The sequence below is a fragment of the Psammomys obesus genome, unplaced genomic scaffold (genome assembly GCF_907164565.1).
Source record: "Psammomys obesus unplaced genomic scaffold, mPsaObe1.curated_primary_1811, whole genome shotgun sequence".
NCBI lineage: Eukaryota > Metazoa > Chordata > Mammalia > Rodentia > Muridae > Psammomys > Psammomys obesus.
In genome coordinates this window covers 15,059,744-15,074,263 of record NW_026596131.1, presented here as the reverse complement: position 1 = coordinate 15,074,263, position 14,520 = coordinate 15,059,744, and positions in this window count along the sequence as shown.

Genomic DNA, 14,520 nt, shown 5'->3' with positions numbered 1-14,520 from the left:
CCCACCACCCAGCTGTGTGTGACTTCTCACAGTGCCCATTGCTCACCCATGCCAGCTTTCAGGGCCATGGGAAGAGCTAGCCCTGGCCATGAGCTAGCGTCTTTTCTCGGTGTAGCCCACATCTCAGTGTTGCCCAGGGCCCAGGAGGATGATGGTCGTCTCCTCCCCAAGGCAGTGCTCAGCTCTGTCCATGCTGTTGGGGTTGCCTCCCGAGGTCCTGGAGGCTTGTCTGGGCCCACAGCTTTGGAAGGCGGTCCCAGAGTGTGAGCTTCATGCATGTCTTGTGTCTCCATGCACTGTGTGATGCTGAGCTGAGACAGCCCTTCTCGGCTGCCTCGCATGCACAGAGCAGTTCAGGTGAATGGCTGTCCCCACACACAGATGTGAGACACCCAGGCTCAGAGTGGCATTGTTCTCTCTCTGCCACTGTCCACGCCCATATTTTTGCACTGGGAGGCACGAACTTCTTTGTTGTTGTTTTTCGAGACAGGGTTTCTCTTGTAGTCCTGGTTGGACTGGACTTGCTCTGTAGACCAGGCTGGCTTTGAACTCACAGAGAACCGTCTGCCTCTGCCTCCCAAATGCTGGGATTACAGGCGTGAGCCACCACACCTGGCTTCAGCACCAAGCTTCTATGGGCTCTCTGCAGACCCAGTTCTACAGCAAAGCACAGCCTTCCAGGTCAGCTGTTTCACAGCTGTGCCGCCTCATAGTCGATTGCTTAGCATCTGAGTCTCATTTAAAGATTAAGAGACAAACTGTAGGGCTGGAGAGATGGTTCAGTGGTTAGGAGCACTGCTTGCTCTTCCAGATGGACCTGGGATCAATTCCCAGCACCCACATGGCAGCTCACAACTGTAACTCCTGTTCCAGGGAATCTGACACCCTCACATAGATGTGCACACAGTCAAAACACCAATGTACATAAAATAACTTTTAAAAACACTATATTTTGCCCATGAAGGCCAGAAAAAGGTGTCAGACCGGAGTTGGAGTTATAGGTGGCTGTGAGTTGTCTGACAGGAGTTGTAGGAACTAAACTCTGGTTCTCTCTGCTTCTCTGCAAGAGTAGCAAGCAGTGGTCATACAAGCTAGATGGTGGTGGCACACACCTTTAATCCCAGAGCTCTGGAGGCAGAGGCAGGCGGATCTCTGATCTCAGGGCTAGCCAGAGCTACACAGAGTAACTCTGTATCAAACAAACAAACAGACAAACAGTAGTAAGCATTCTTTATCTTTTAAGATTTATTTATTTATTTATTATGTATACAATGTTCTGACTGCATATACACCTGCATGCCAGAAGAGGGCACCAGATCTCATTATAGATAGTTGGGAGCCACCATGTGGTTGCTGGGAATTGAACTCAGGCCTCAAGAAGAGCAGCCCGTGCTCCTAACCTCTGAGGCATCTCTTCAGCCTGTAGTAAGCACTCTTAACTGCCAACGCTCTCTAGTTCAGTGGTTCTCAATCTGTGGGTTGCAACCCCTTTGGCAAACCTCTGTCTCCAAAAAAAAGTTTACATTATGATTCATAACTAGCAAATTACAGTTACAAAATAATTTTAGGGCTTGGGGTCACCACAACAAGGAACTGTGTTTAAGGGTCGCAGCATTAGGAAAGTTGAGAACCCTGCTCTAGAGTCTCACTAGATGAGGTCATGCTGGGCTGGAGTGGTCCCTCACCCAACGGGACACATTAAAATGAGACAAGAGAGGAAGAGAAGGCCCACGTTGGGAAAGAAGGCTGCAGAGGCCAAGCCTGGAGGGAGGCTGAAGAACTCAGCATGCTGGAGACTTGGAGCCGCAGCTGCTCCAAGTATAGGCAAGAGCAGGTCTCCCGAGAGCTCCCCAGGCACCAGCGCCATAGCACCCTGGTGCTGTACTGCCGCTCCATGCTTGCTGGAGGACAGCCACCATTTAAGCCGCCCAGGCAGTTGTCAGGTGTTAGAGCTGCCGGGGTTCCAGGCACAGCCACCACTCTCAGCGCTGCGTCCTCAGAGTGGGGTGGACTCCTGCCTGGCCCTCCCCAGCTTTTCTCCCCAGCGCGCGGCCATCACCGCTAACCCCGAGGTGGCATCAGGTACACCCTGCTGCCTTAACTGTGGAGCTTCCCGAGTCAGTGAGAAGCTTGGTTGCCCCAAGGACCCGGGATCTATTTGTGACTCCATTTTGGTTGTTTCCTGTCCTTCACACCGTGAGTGCTGAGGGCCTTGCTGTTGGGCTCCAGGAGGACAGTCAGAGCTGCTGGCCACTCTGTTGCTTGCTGGTCTTGTCCTGCAATCTGTCCCCCTGGAGGTCAAGCTTCTGGGCTCCTGTGGGGCCTGTGTCTTTGGAGTGCAGGGTAGCAAGCTGGGTCCTAGTGTTCATCCTCTGGCCCTCTAGCATTGGGCGTGGGGTGTCCGCACATTCTGTAAACCTCAGTTTCCTCCTTGGCTAAGTACGGCTGTCTTCAGCTTACCCTAGCCATGGAGGAGTCACACAAGTCTCACGTGTGGCTGGAGAGGTCTGGGAGCCCTCGAAGCCTTGTCTCGCTGCTACTGTGATGGGCGTGCAGATATCTCCCCGGGGATGAAGTGCCAGCACTGCTGTACTGGCGTCGGCTAGAGAGAAGGCAGTAGGCTTCTGGGCCACCACAAGCTGGCCGTCCTCTCTGCTGCCCAAGTGTGAGCTGCAGAGCCGTCCTCTGCTCCCGCTTCCACCCGGAGTGCTGGCTCTTCTAGGCACTTAGCTAGTGGACCACAGAGCGAGGAAGAGCCGAGCCCCTGTCCTGACCGCCGTTGCCCTTGCAGAGAGCAGGCCAGATGCAGAGCCCAAAGTGTGCAGCCCGTTCATCCGGTAGCTTTGCGCCTGATCAGTTGCAGGTGAATGGGTGGCACGTGGTTTGTGTTGTAACAATATTTTGGGACAATTAGATTGAAACCACATTGTTGGCGGCCCTGCTGGCGGCTGGCCGCCACACTGCACTCTCTCTGCCCTCTGCGGCTCCTGGGCTGTGGAGCCACCCCCAACTCTCTGGGGCCCAGGGCCAGCCAGGCCAGGGGGGAGTGGGGGGGGCTCCTGCTGGGGGAGTAGGGCCTCCCCCACCTTGCTGGCCTCCTGGTGACCTCAGCCTCCAGTTGTTCCAGAGAACAGCTGCCGGAGCTATGTGTGGCAGCATGAGCCTGTAATGCCAGGGCCCAGGAGGCTGAGGCAGGAGACCTGCTACAAGTCTGAGGCCGGCCTGATTACACCTCAAGTTCAGGATAGCCATGGCTGTGTAGTGAGACCCTGGGAGCTGCCTGGGACATGCTGCATGTCCAGCTCCCAACATGGCCATTTCATCTCTCCATCTCTCCCCCAGGAAGAGAATACACAACCCCAGCCCTGTCCACTGCCCCTACCCCAGGCGAGTGGAGCAGAATCCTGGGTGGAGACATAGCAGGCGTCTGGGGCATTTCTCTGCCCCCTCTCTTTGAGCCCTAGCACGGGGCAGGGACGCCCCTCTTTCTACCCAGTCCTCTCAGAGGGTCTGTTTTCCTGTGAGGAGGGAGGTCCTTGGCGTTACAGCCCATAAGTACCAGGGCCTGAGTGGGAGCCAGATGTGCCCAGGCAGCAGGACCACTAATGGCGCCCGGACAGGGCTGCTGCAGCTGGGCCTCCAAGTGCACACAGTCTGCTTGGATCTGGGCACCCACCTGAGGTAGCTGGGGCCGCCTGGGGATGGAGGGCCACTGTGGGGCAGAGGGACAGTAGGGGTGGCTGTGAGGAGCTAAGCAGTCAGGCCACACTGCAGGGAAGCAGCCAGACCAGGAGCACCCTGGGCAGGCCCTGGTGGAGAGTGGGGAATTTGGCTCCCGCTGTCCATGGCTGTTTGTCGGGGAGTGCTCACACCCCCAAAGGCCGGACAGGTGTGATTTGGCATGGGTATCCCGGCTTCCAATGCGGCCCATGCTTCTCTGGGGCTCTCTGGGGTCCTGAACAGGAGGGAAGCTGTGGGATGGGACTGTCCTGCAGTTCTGCTCACTGTCCTGGCCTCAGCCGTGGCCTCCTCTCCTCGAGGGTCTGCAGCTCTGTCTGCCCTGCCTGCCCAGAGCGCCTTGCTGGGCCACACAGGCTCAGGCTGCTGTCCCTTTCAGCAGGGAGTTGGGGCGTTGGCAGGTAAGTGGGTTGCCTATCCTCAAGACCTGGCAAAGAGCCCTTCCACTCAGACCTAGTGGAGGGACATGAGCAAACGTACTTGGATTTCCAGTGGCATAGAACAAGCCACAGTACACCGCAGTGTGTCTCAGCCTCATCACAAGCGACAGGAACGCCTGCTTGCATCAGCACCCTGGTCCAGGGTCCAGGAAGTAGACACCTGACCCCAGGGGTGGAGCTGTCCGTTCTCCCACACAGGGAAAGAGCGTCTGTCACACTGCCAGCTAGCGGGCAGGCACCCTGGGTGTCCCAGCTGTCCACACTCCCGGGAGAACAAGGAAGCGGAGGTGTAACCCAGCTCAGCTGCAGAGCTCTCTCGGCCTGACACTCTGGACTGCCAGCCAGCTTTCTTGGGATGGCTGTGGCCCTCCGGACATTCTCTCCCTTAGACAGAGGCTTCTGGGTCGGAAGTAACTCCAACTCTGACTAGGTAGGGCTGGAGCCACGCTGCACAGGTGGGAAGACAAAGGTTTTCCGTCTGTAGGGCGAGCTTGATCCAGACCGGGTGCCCAGACAGCTTTTCTGACTGACCGCTTCCGGTCTTGTTGTCAATCACCGCCCGTGTGACCAATCAGAGCCCACGATGCTTGATCCGGGCGCCAATTAGCCTTCCCACCAGAGACTGCGTGGCCAGCAGAGGGCACCATTTGCGGGTAGGTCCTGTCGTTCCGGGCTCTGGTCCAGAGACCTGTCTGCTCTGTGCCTCCTTTCTGCGTGGGCAGAGTTAGGCTCCCGCTCCCAGCACAGGCGAGAGAGAGTAGTAGCATGGCCACGCCCACAGTGTTGCCTGGCTCCACGGAGGACTTGGCCTGGAGCAGCGGGACTGGGTGTGGACATACGGTTACTGTCACCCAAGTGTTCACGAAGGCCCCAGGCCGCTCCACAGACCAAGTTGGAACCATGTCTGGATGACAGGTGGGACCCTTACAGGTCAGGAACCCTCCAAGGAGCTGAAAGTGCCGGTCCCCACAACCCAGACAGAAGAACAAGCATGCCCAACTTTTAAGAATACTTTATCACGTCAACAGGAAGCGACACTAAGACAGAAACTCTGGGTGCAGAATTTCACGGCAGAAGCGTGCGATGCCGGTCGCCTGTTCACATATAAGAAAGTATTACAAGGTCGGGAAACACACCCCTGTTGCCATGTATGCCACTGTGGATGGTGGCCAAGTGACAAGGAGGGCACTTGGGCTTGCTGTTTGCAGGCCTCTGTCTGCAGCCGGAGGGTTGGAAGTTCAAGGCCTGCCTCAGCTACAGGGAAGGGCGTTCCGGCTCAGCTGGGATAGTTTGGTGAGACTGTCTCCAAACAAGGTAAATAAATGGAGAGCAGGACAGAGCTCAGTGGAGAAGCAGCCACCCAGCACCTGGGAGGCCCTGGGTTTCATCCGCAGGACCAGAAGGAGAAAGAAAGTAAAGAAATCAAAGACCAGGTTGCCAGCAGCAGGTTGGGGGGAGGGGCTCAGACCCATTTAGGGGTGCCTACCCAAATGCCCCCCTTTGAGGGAGAATGCCTAGGCGCTGGTGCTGGAACCTCAAGCCCTCCACAGAGCTCAGTTTCTGTTTTATGTCCTGTTGTGCTAACAGACTCACTCACTCTGTGTATGTAGATTTTTATAATTAAAAATAGTAATATTTTCTAGGAAGTGTGACCTTGGGCTGCAATCAGAGGCTGGTGGGTGGGACCTCCGAGTGACGGCCCTGGTACGGGCTGCAGGGCCAGAGAGTCCAAGGCCGGAGCCTTCAGCAAGGGAGGAAGGCGGGAGGAGGGGAGGGAAGATTGTGACGCTCAAGGCTGGGCCCTTGGAGGCAGGAGATTTTCTGTCCTCCTTTCCTTCCTGGGAGGTGGATCGGGGTCTGGACCCACCTTCCGGAGGCTGGCCCCTCCTGCTGCCGGCAGCCTTGGGATTGTTAAGCAAATTGCCTGGTGGGGCCCTGGGCCTGGCTAATTCCAGTGTCTTAATGAGTGGGGAGATGAGGTTTTATTCATCACTGGGGCTTTAAAAATTGCAGTAAAGTGGCCCACTTTATAAAGAAAAAATCAATCGCAAAAAGAAAACAGGAGTATGTAAATGGACGGGGTGACAAAAAGCGGGCCAATTACCCCCAAAATGAGCCGCAGTTATGGCTCCATTAACTCAATTATATTTTCTAAAGGATTTCTTACGAGGCCCCCACCCCACCCCAGCCGTGTGCCTGTAATTTTTACATCAACTTCAAGCCATTAAGTTGCATTAAACTATTTTGTGGGAGAGAGCTGTGTGTCTGGGAAGAGAGAGCTCCAGGCAGCCCTGTCCGGCCCCACTGAGGAACGGGAGTCCGGCGTCGGCTGGCACGGACAGTGATCCCTGTGGCCTCAGCCTCCCGGAGGGAAGATGGAGGAGAGCGCAGCGTCTCCCGCCCTGTGACTGAAGCAGCCGCTGCCAGCACTGGGGTCGGAGCTGCAGTTTCTAAGCTTTCTTCCCCCCACCTCAAACCTGAAACATCAGCCTTCTTCCCCCCACCCCAAACCTGAAACATCGCCGCCAGGAGCCCCTAAGCTTGCTGGCTTCCTGGGTTTTCTTTTGTTCCGTCAGTTAGAAACTTAAACACTCTGAGACACAGAAAATAAATTTAAATTTAAAAAAAAGAACACACAGACACACAAAATTTGGACCGGAAAGGGTTATTTTCCGTGCCTATTTGCCCCACAGCCCTGGACAGGCCAAGGACACCCTGGAACAGGGAAGGTCCCAAGTGATTTGTTTGTTCACACACAATCACCCTTAGGCTTTCTCAGATGGGCTGGGCAGGCCCCAGAGCCCAGTGTCTGCTCATGGCCACTCACTGCGTCCCATAGCATGCTGGCCTCGGGCCTGGTGGCTAGAACCTGCTCTCCATGGCAGGTGGCCCCGTGAGCCAGAGCTGCCCTCCATAGGGCTACTCCTGCGCCGTGGAAGGTCCAGTGTGTAATACCCTGGAGTTCAGAGGCCTCTGACAAAGAGGAGGAGGGGGCGCAGGTTGAGGAGGTAGGAAAAGAAGGGAGTCAGACAGAAGGGTGGTGACCAGTATGCCCAGTTTGCCACTGCTTGCACAGTGAGTTAGGGTGACCCTGAGCCAGGCCTCCTCAGGCCTGGGCTAGCAAAGCCTGGAGCTCTGGGGAGCTTGTAATTAGGGGCCCTGATTGGAAGGGCTGGGAGGCTGTGGCTGTGCTAGCTTGCCCTGGGCGTGTATTGCTAGCAGCTCAGACCTTAGAGCAACTGCTGAGAGAGGCTGTTTGAAGGTGCCTCCTTGTTCAGGTTCTTGGCTGAGGGATGTAGGAATGAGACTGTGCAGTCTCTGGCACTGTTCTCTTGGAAGATTGGAATGTGCCCTCAATAGTGTATAGCCCAGGACCCCGGTGGTTCTAGCGTCCTCCACACCCAGACATGCAGGGTTCAGGAGACAGGTGGAGGTGCCCTGGGCAGCTGTCTCCTTGGCTCTTGGAGAATCACTGCACCCCTGCAGGGCAGGAGGCCGGCCCAGGTCTGTGTGGTGACTTCTGCCTCCAGGAAGCCAACTGCGCTGGCTCAGCCCTGTGCAACCACTGGCTCCCCTCTCGGCTCCTCCCAGCTTCCCTGACTCCTGACTTCTCAACGGTCTGCGTCTCTTGTGAGATCTTCAGCTCTGTCTAACCCTAGCCACGTGATGCCCGTAGTCTGTTGCTCTGGCCACCCAGACCTGCCTGAGAGCTTGCCATCGCCCTCCCCTGGCAGACTGCCTCCAAGGCCCAGGAGCTTTGTGCCAACCCAGTGTCTTTCTTACACTAGTCCCCAGGGAGCATCTTCTCCCTGACCCCTGTTGTTGAGGGAAGCCCCATGCTCCCCAGGGAAGGTTCCCCCCCTTTGCTTTTGTCACCACAGAGAACACTCACCTGGCCTCCTAGATACAGTGTGAGAGGTGGGGGTGACCCTCAGGCCTCGGGAACACTGTGGCTGTGGCCCAGTGGTCAGAAGGATTGTCTGGACCACTCACAGCTGGGAGCTTGTGAGGGACCCAGATGGACAAGAGGCTAGCCCAGCGTGGCTATCCACTAACTGACCATAGGGCAACCTCCAGAGCTGCCTGCTGCCTTTCCTGCTGCCTTTACCATGAAATGGGCCGACAGCAAACAACTGGGTTGCATTGAAAGAGTTTGCAAGAGGTCAGGCTAGATCTACTGAGTTCCTGGAGTACAAAGGCATCAGCCTCCACTGTCCAGAGGAATGGGCTGCAGAAGTTCCCCGCCATCACCTGAAGCCTCAGGGCTCCATTATAGGTCCTGGACTCTTGCACTGGGCATCTGCAGGTGGCAGGTGACCTTGGAGGGGCCAGTTTCTCGACACACCACAGCCTGCCTTCTCCCACACCACCATCGGACAGACTCCCGGTACAGATATTCAAGGTGAGAAGGGTGTCCTTGCTTGCTCTAGCTGCCTCACACTGAGGTCTGGGCACCAAGGTCACCTCCAGCAGCGAGGGAAGAGGGGAGGGGTGACTGGAGGTTATGGTCTTGAGAGAGGAGGGAGGGCAGAGTGGGGGAAATAAAAAGAGATTACATTTTTTAAAAGGCACTCGAGCTGTCTTCCAACACCAGGCCTGGTCTCCATCTGCTTTATAGCTTACAGGCTCAGCAGCTGGGCCTGTCTGCCAGGGGTGGGTGGAGGGGGTGAGGGCAGGGAGCTGAGCGCCCCGGGCTGGCCGGACCCGTCGTGCTGCTGGGCGGTTGCAGGCTGCTCCGTCTGGGGCCACACAGTGCCGGTGGGCCCTCAGGGTGATGGCCAGCCATCCTGGGGGCGGGGTGCCGGCGCCGCCCATCTATCCCCCTGACAGGTCAATTTTCTCCTGTGTTTTACAGGAGCTTGCAGGGCAGGAAATGTGATAGGGCAGCTGATTTATGCTCTCACCTGGTCTTTGTTCACAAACCCTCACTCCTGTCCCACCCCGTCCAAGTCTGAGCACTCTTCTCCGGAGGGAACTCCTGCTCCGGCTCCTTCCGGTGATAAGCGCTGGCTGCTGGGTGCAGAGGTCACCTCTGAGATAGGAATGTGATAAAGCATCCATCGTGGCCCTCATGGTGTGTTTCTTTTCCTTTTCTTAAAAAAAAAAAAATTCCAGTCAGGGTTTTGCTATCTAGCCCAGGCTGGCCTTGAACGGATCTCCCAAGTGCTGGGGTTACACACATATCTTGTACTACATGCTGCTTTGAAGTATGTGCTTTTTTCTTGGTAGTACCAGGCTTTATGTCATGGTCACCTGCAGAGACAGGGCCAGGGCCTAGGACTGCCCTCAGAGCCTGGCCTGGGAGGAGTGCTGATACAGGCAGTTTTTGTTGCTTGACCTCAGGGCTCCTCTGTTCCTGCTGTACCTGCTCCTGGCCATCAAGTGTGATGGACAGCTCCTTAACCCCACTTCTCTGTGGCCTACAGAAGCCTCCAGTCATCCCTTTCCTGGCTACTCCTGAGAAAAGGGCAATTTTTGGTTGGAAGCTCTGATTTGTTGCTTTTGGGTTTTGGTTTGGTTTTTGTTTTTCGAGACAGGGTTTCACAGTATGGCCTTGGCTGTCCTGGACTCACTTTGTAGACCAGGCTGGCCTCAAACTCACAGAGATGCACCTGCCTCTGCCTCTCCGAGTGCTGGGATTACAGGCGTGGGCACCACCCAGCTTTTCTCTTGTTTTTTTGAGACAGGGTTTCTCTGTGTAGCCCTGGCTGTTCTGGAACTCACCCTGTGGACCAGGCTGGCCTTGAACTCACAGAGATCTGCATGTCTCTGCCTCTGAGTGCTGGGATTAAAGGTGTGTGCCACAACTGCCTGGATCCTTTTATTACTTTCAAAAAATATTTTTTATGTGTTTGTGTATGTCCCCAAGTATATGTATTTGTACCACATGTGTGTATGTGTAGCACATGTACATAGTACCCTGTGGAGGCCAGAGAGGCATCAGATCTCCCAGAAGGAGCATGAGAGGTCTAGCATGGGGTCCAGGAATGAAACCCAGCCCTCTGCAGGAGCAGCAGGTGCACTTAACCACTGGGCCATCCGCCAGCCTGGTTCTTATTTCTTATGGAGTGGCACAGGACACTGTATATTGAGAAGATACTAGGAAGGAAACAGTCTGACTGCAGATCCATGTTCTACCCTGCTCTGCCAGCTGATGGATTCTCAAGGAGAATTCTAGAATTGGGCTAAAGCTCTTGTTTCTCCCCTCGCAGCTCCCTGTGGCTTGTCGTATCCCAGGCTGCTGACTAGGATCATACTATTTAAGAAAAACAAAAACAACAAACCAACCCAGGTACAGTGGCCCACCACTTTAATCCCAGCTCTTGGGAGGCAGAGGCAGGCGGATCCCTGTGAATTTGAAGTCAGCCTGTTCTACACAGTGAAGTTTAGGGACAGCAAAAGTGGCATAGTTAGACCCAGATTTGCAGGGGAAAAAAAAGACAAGAGAGAAAATAAAATGAAAGAAAGAAAACAAAACAAAGCAGGGTCCTGTGGCTGCTCTTCCGGAGGACCCAGGTTCAATTCCCAGCACTCACATGGCCACTCACAGTTGTAACTCCTGTTATCCGACAGCCTCACACAGACATGCATGCAGGTAAAATACCAAGGCACATAAAATAAAAAAAAATTATTTAAAAAAATAGTTTTCATAAAAAAGAACAAACACACAAACCCCCGGGTTTCATGCAGCCAAGGCTGGCCTGAAGTTTTAATTCCCCAACCCCACTCCCTAATGCTGCTAGGATTACAGGCTTGAGCTCAGTGCTCAGTTTGATGCTATCGCTATCATTCCCAGGGAAGTGAGGCGCCACCCGTAGCCCAGCTCCCCAGGGCTGCGGTTCCCCTGGAAGCAGCTGTCCTCTCTGCACAGGGGTCTGTGACCCAGCAATCCCTTTCCTCACCAGTCAAACGCTGGGGCTGCCGGGGGCATATCCGAAAGGAAGAGCAGTCCCCTGGCCTATAGGGCTCCCTTCGAGGAGGGAAGGAGCAAGCCAACATTCTGTCTGTCCGGAAATCCCACTGAGGGGCACTGGGCTCTGCCTAGGAGACTGTTGGGACCATTGTCACTCCTGGCTTGAGACAACCAACCCCTGCTGCCCTGGAGTCTCTGGTGACCGGTAAACAAGCTCAGCTACCAGGCTCACTCTCCAGCAGCAAGGACCCACGTGAGACCAGGCCTTTGCTGCATGGCAGACTTTCCATGGCTCTTGACTATGTCTCTAGGTGATCTGCCAGACAGGGTGCAGATGGCCTGGCATAAATACACTCCTGGCTTAGACTGGCCCCTCCTAGCCCCCTGCCCACTCCTTGCCCTACGCCTTCTCTTCCTGCCTAGGCTCTGCCTCCATGCAGGCCATCTCCCACTGTCCATTCCAGCCCTGTTTCCAGCATAGGCTTATTGGAGCCCTGTGTGTTCCGCCTCTATCACTGCTTTGCTGCCGGGGACTTTCATAGGAGCTCAGTCTGCGTGGTCCTTGGCATGGCTCAGGAGGCTGGGGAGCTGGGCCTGGGCCTGCTGCATTCCGGCATATCTCCCTGGGGCCACTGCACAGCCACCTTTGAGAGCACTGGGGAGGTGAGGGGGCTTAGGGTTGCAGCTGCTGCAAGGGGACCTGGATGCAGCCCAACTCTGCCCCAGGACTGTCAGCTGTGCCTGCTTGAGCCTTGCACCCCCGTCACTGCCCTGTTTCTCAGCCTCACAGAGTGAAGGAGCACCTGGAGGAGGCTTGGTGGTGTGTGTGTGTGTATGTGTGTGTCTGTGACACCAAAGGCTTCTACAGTGGGGAATCCAGCAAGCATTCAGGAATTCCCTCATGAGGTAGGACTCTCTGAGGTCCAGTTACCCTGTACCAGAAGGCCATGTCTTCCCTGGAGCTGTCGGTTTCATGTTTTCTAGGCGAGTCCTGCCTGACTGGGCACAATTTTGTGGGAGGCAGGAGAGCCCTCTGCTCTTTGGTCTGTTGATGGGACAAGGCAGAACTGAGCAGAATGGAGCTTTCAAGGTCTGGAATATAGCTCAGTGTAAAGTAGGTATCTGGCACCAGGAAGTCCCATAGTTTGCATCCCAAGCACCATAGGGGAGAATGGGAGGAAGCTGGACGGGACCCCTGGCCCTTCCCACCCACCTCAGGAAGCCCTGAGCGAGGCACGGCCGGCACTGGTACCCTGGCCCTTCTACAGTGTGGTATCAGTGTTTCCATCTGTGAACAAAGCCCCTGGGGCCACCTCTCCCTGGCACTCCTGGGGATGGGGGTGGCTGCACCCACCACTTCTTGATCCCTCTGCCCTCTACCCCACCTCACCATCTACGGTGCAGTTTGAGGAGTAGGAAGTGTCGGTTCTGAGTTTTATGATGTTTCCTGTCTGTGGCCTGGGCCACACGGTCCCCGGGGCAGGAACCTGGGAAGCTGAGTGCATGTTGGCCAGAGCTCAGCTCTGATGTCACCTCACACTGAGGCTGGGTGACACGGCCCGGCTGCCCCCAGCTTGCTGTGCTAGGCAGACACCCTGTGCTGGCGGTGGTGCTTCTGGGCTAGGTCTGCCTGGTGCAGAGGGTATCAGGAGAGGAGCGTGCTCAATCTGTCCCCATGCCTTTGTGGCTCTGACTCTTGTGTAAACAAGACACCAGGTATGTGAACTTGCTGGGGAGGGGTCTGTGATGGTGCCCCTTCTCATCAGGGTAAGTTTGCAAGGCTCTCAGGGGCAGCCTTGTGTGTGTGTACCCTGCTGTATTTCTGCGGAAGAGGAGCAGACCGAGAGGCTTTCTAAGCCCGCTTCTCTCGATCATCTGGAATTTTAAGAAAAGGAGACAAGAAATGTAGATGAAGCAGGTTTTCCATCTTGTCCAATTCTCAATGGCGCCCACTAATTACAGCATGATAATGGAAGGTTCAGGGGACATTTCCTCCTGGTGGCCAAGATTATAATCTGCAGCCTTTGTCTGAGCTGGGAACATCTGCAAAGGTCACACTGTCAGGCTGTCCCTGAGTGGCTTCTGTGTGGGGGTGGGGGTAGGCCACCCAAGCTCTCAAGCCCCAGTAGGAAGACAAAGATCTGCCTCTGCCGGCACAGGGGAGCCGGTAACCTCCCACTCTTTGGGACTGGCAGTGGGTGCACCTCAAGGCCACACCAGGAGAGGCTCTTAGGCCCCAGTGTCCACTTCTTGCAAGGCCCACAAAGCTGGGCCCCAAGGCCCCACTCAGGCTTTGCTCCAGGCCAGTGGGATGAAGGCATGTCCAGTCTGTACCCTTCTTACTAAGGCACAGCGCAGGAAGACCTTGCACAGCAGAGTGCGCACACACACACACACACACACACACACATACACACACACACACACGGCTGCACCCCAGCCTGCTCAGTGCACAGAAGGTCAGATGCAGGCACCAGGAGCACCTAAGCCGCAGGAAGGACCACTAGCACAACTAAGGTGGAGGTGGGCTCAGGGAGGAGAGGAGGCTGGGGTGGGCTATGCGCCAGGCAGGGGGTGGTGTGGGTGGGGACTGATGCTGGCAGCTGGGGGTTGAGCAGAGGTGGCCCAGTGAAGCCAGGACAGCATTGGAGAGAGTCCTAGAGAGAGGGACTGGTGCTGGCCAGTGCTCCATTCCTGTGCAATGCAGCCCAGATTATCAAACCTGGTGTCAGAGGTTTCAGTCCATGGTCACTTGGCTTTGTTGCTTTGGCTCTAAGGGGTACAGTCAGTCACGGCAGTGCCTGGTGGAGACCTATTCACCCTCGTGGTGGTTGGGAAGCAAAGAGAGGTGGGGAGGGTTCTTCCCCTTTAAGGCACACCCACAGTGACCTAACCTCCTGAGATCAGGCTCCACCTCCTAAAGGTTGCCTGCCTCCTGTTAGCACCTTGACCCTCAATACATGGATGGACCTTGTGGTGGCATTTAAGATCAAAACTGCGTAAGACAGCACTATAACCCAGATCGAGACATCGTCCCAGGAGATGGTAGTGGACTCTGAAGACGGACTAGCGTCTTTCCTGATTACTTTTGCACGAGGGGTAGAAGGCAGCCGAGTCCATGGAGGCTGTGGGAACGCCACACCTCACATCTCCAGGCAGCAGAGAAGAGGGAGGAAGAGCCATGCATGGCTGAAAAGGCTTCACTGAAACCCACACCACCTTTGTGGTTCTCTGGGTCAGGTCTTCGTCACAGGACCATGCCTGTCCCTTTGCCTGGCGGCCGTCACATCCCTCATGCAGTCCATGGTGCGTTCATTGGCTTTCCCTGAGGACAGCACCTGCCTTGAGACAGAGTTTCTCTGAGTATTTCTGGCTGTCTTGGAACTCACTTTGTAGACCAGGCTGGCCTTGAACTTAACAGCTGCCTCT